The sequence below is a fragment of the Trachypithecus francoisi genome, unplaced genomic scaffold (genome assembly GCF_009764315.1).
Source record: "Trachypithecus francoisi isolate TF-2019V2 unplaced genomic scaffold, Tfra_2.0 Lachesis_group2, whole genome shotgun sequence".
NCBI lineage: Eukaryota > Metazoa > Chordata > Mammalia > Primates > Cercopithecidae > Trachypithecus > Trachypithecus francoisi.
Window position 1 is genome coordinate 32,236,292 of NW_022681465.1, and position 3,145 is coordinate 32,239,436.

At 30.8% G+C, this 3,145-nt stretch overlaps 1 non-coding gene across 1 annotated transcript; it reads right to left on the reverse strand.

Moving 5' to 3' along the window:
- Window positions 1-2,664: 2,664 nt before the first annotated feature.
- LOC117066298 lies at window positions 2,665-2,826 on the reverse strand. The gene has a single exon (XR_004430271.1). It is a non-coding gene; the product is annotated as a U1 spliceosomal RNA (small nuclear RNA).
- Window positions 2,827-3,145: the final 319 nt, after the last annotated feature.

Genomic DNA, 3,145 nt, shown 5'->3' on the forward strand with positions numbered 1-3,145 from the left:
TGAAAATAATTCTTTTTAATCTATGATCAAATTAATACATAAATATTTATCTTTCCTATGTGAAGCCTTCAATTTGGCTAAGGAAAGATATTTTTTCTAAATGTTGCTTGAGCAATCCCATTTTACCTGAACTCATTTAAAATGAGGCCTTCATTTATATCAGCAGAGGCTGACTTGTGTGGAGAATCTAATGTTATTGATCTATGTGGAAATTACACTGTGAGATTCTCCTTAATTGTGTGTCAAAATCCAGTTGGCTACAGAGGATATTTATTGTCAACTTCTACCACAGTATCATGTTTTATTGCCAACATTAAACTTAAGGTAAATGCAGAAATATATACCTGTTTCCAAAAAAGGCCAATAAAATATAGTACATATTAATTCATACTTGAATGAATAAAAATTTAATTTTTTTGATGGAATATTCATTTTGAGGCACAAAGAAACCATTACAATATATCACATTTGTCAAAAAATAATGCACTCTCTTAGCTACAATAATATATGAGAAGTTAATATTCTTTTATACTGCAATAAGCATAATTGGCTGCTATACATAAGAATACTGTAGTGCATCCTTAAATAAATCCTGTATCTCTAAATGGTAGATATAATTTAAATATATAATTATTTCATGCATATTATAACATATGCAATTTAATTTAAATATAAATTTAGAAAGAATTACAATAAAAAGAGCTTCCTAATCATTCTCATTTTGAGTTTTCCTGTTATTTATTACTGTCTTCTTGGAGGGCAAGATTTCCATTTTTGTGAAAACACATTGAGGTGTTAGCCTGACACCACTGAATTACATGTGTTATCTCTCTCCATCTGGTACAATGGCAAGGCTGTTTGAAGAAATAGGATTCAGGGGAGCTGTATTTCTTAAGCAATACTGTTCCAAAAGAAATTTTCAATCATTTTTTGGAAAATTTTGCAAGAAGATATTTAGAAGAGGTATATTCTACTCATATGATTCCAAATGATCTTACTTGGAAAGATATGTATTGTTATATATATCTTTAAGTGGTGGATATGAAATAAGTAAAGGAAAATCTTTACTACAGTTTAACTTCTGAATTATAGATCCCTTGACACCCTTAATACGTTGTTTGAGGATTCTTTATTTTGGCTGTCTATTATTTGCTGATGTTAGACAAAAAATAAAATCGGTGACTCATCATCTTATTATTACAGCCAAAACCATATAAATATATATTCAATGTGCAAAGTATGATACTGAAACATCTAGACGACAGGTTCTGATTCAGTTACTCTCCAAGCCTACTTATTTTTGCCATAATTTATCATGCATTGGAAATAATTCAAAAATATCGTTGACACCAAGAGTGTGTTAGACATGCATCTCTTTTTGAGTTACCTTTTATATAAATGAAATATCACATAATTTTACCAACACTTTTCATGTATTTTATAGAATATAAATCCAATTAATGTTGCACAGTCATTCACATTTCAATTGTACTGACATTATCTGTTTAAGTATTAACACTACATCTTTCTGCTTTCCTGAAGCACACTATCATTGACATTTGAGCCAAAGCCTGATTAGAGACAAGTTAATTCTACTGCTCTTGATTGATGTAAGTATTTTAAGTGGGCAGTAGCCCCATTGCTATGTGACTTTTGTGAATTTTCAATTAATTCTACAAAGGTATTTTTCAGGTTTCTAATAAGTACTTTTATTATTCTAGACTTTTTATTTTTAAAATGTAGGGTTGTAAATAGGAAGATAAATATAATTTTAAATATAATCATATTTAAACATATTTATACATATGGGAAAGCAGGCTTAATGGCTTCATTAAGAGCCTTTGATATCCTCTTCCACTTCCTCACAAAATAACTGGGAAGACACAAAAAAGATTTAAAACATCAATAACTTGAAATTTAGTGCTGAGAGACAAGCCAAAATCTTGTAGGAACTTAAAAAATTATAGGACTTATGAAATTTAATTGAAGGAAAAAAAATACTGTTGAGACCTAAGTCCATTAGGCAATAATATATTCAGCTTCACACAACTACACTAGATAATCTAGACAACAATGTTGATAGACATGTATTCAACCCTCATTTGTTACCTGATTGAGAGAATACACAAATCTGAACTGTGGCATAAATTCCTTTTCTCCCTTGGGGTCTGTTCTGTATTTCAATTCAGGCTACAACCCCAACACACACATGTGTATACCTCCCTCCAACAGGCGCACACACACACACACACGCATGATTTTCCTTGATAAGATATAAATTCTAAATAACAATATGGTAAAAAATAAGAATGATAGGATGTTTAGTCATCACCCTTTACTCACTGAAGACAATTTTTTCATAAAAGTTTATAGTAGTGTAGGAAAAGGGTAGAAAACCTAATTTTTCATGTAATTCTATAATATTCTATAACTCTGAGCAAGGTTTAGCAATAGAAGAGGTAAGCAATCACAAAAAGCCTGTTTAAAATCTAAAATTGCCCTTGGAGTTGAACATATCACGTTTCTTTTCAAGTGTTTATTGAAGCATAAACAGTTGGGCCAAAAGCAATGTTTTTCTTTTTCATCTTTTAAAAATTTATATCAGAGATATAAATTGTGATGCCTGTGATATTATAATATCAGAGATTGATATCACAATCTCTGTGGGAGATTGTGAATGCAGTCCACCACTAACACAAATTATGCAGTCAAATTTCCCACAATTGGGAAAATCGCAGGGGTCAGCATATCTGGAATACAATGGATAAGCCTCGCCCTGTGAAAACAACTTTTGTGATCATGGAATCTCCTCTGCCAGATAAGTAGAAAGGCAATCTTTTGACTCTTACCTATGAAAAATATTTACCCCAGTATCATTATCTCACATTATTCGAATACGAGTATTGAGAAAAAAAAAAGAAAACACAGAACCAAGTAAGTATTGAAGAACATAAAAACAAAAAACAATATGAAGATTAATTAGAGGAACAGCATACTTCAAGAGATGATCTATTGTGACATGTAGAAGAAAGTATCTGGAATATGGTATTCCCTAATAATTGTGGTAAGTTATGGCCTTCATGTATCAAGAGTTACAAGTTAATAGAGCCAAAAAAGAATGAGGATGGAGATCCAAAGCATCTAC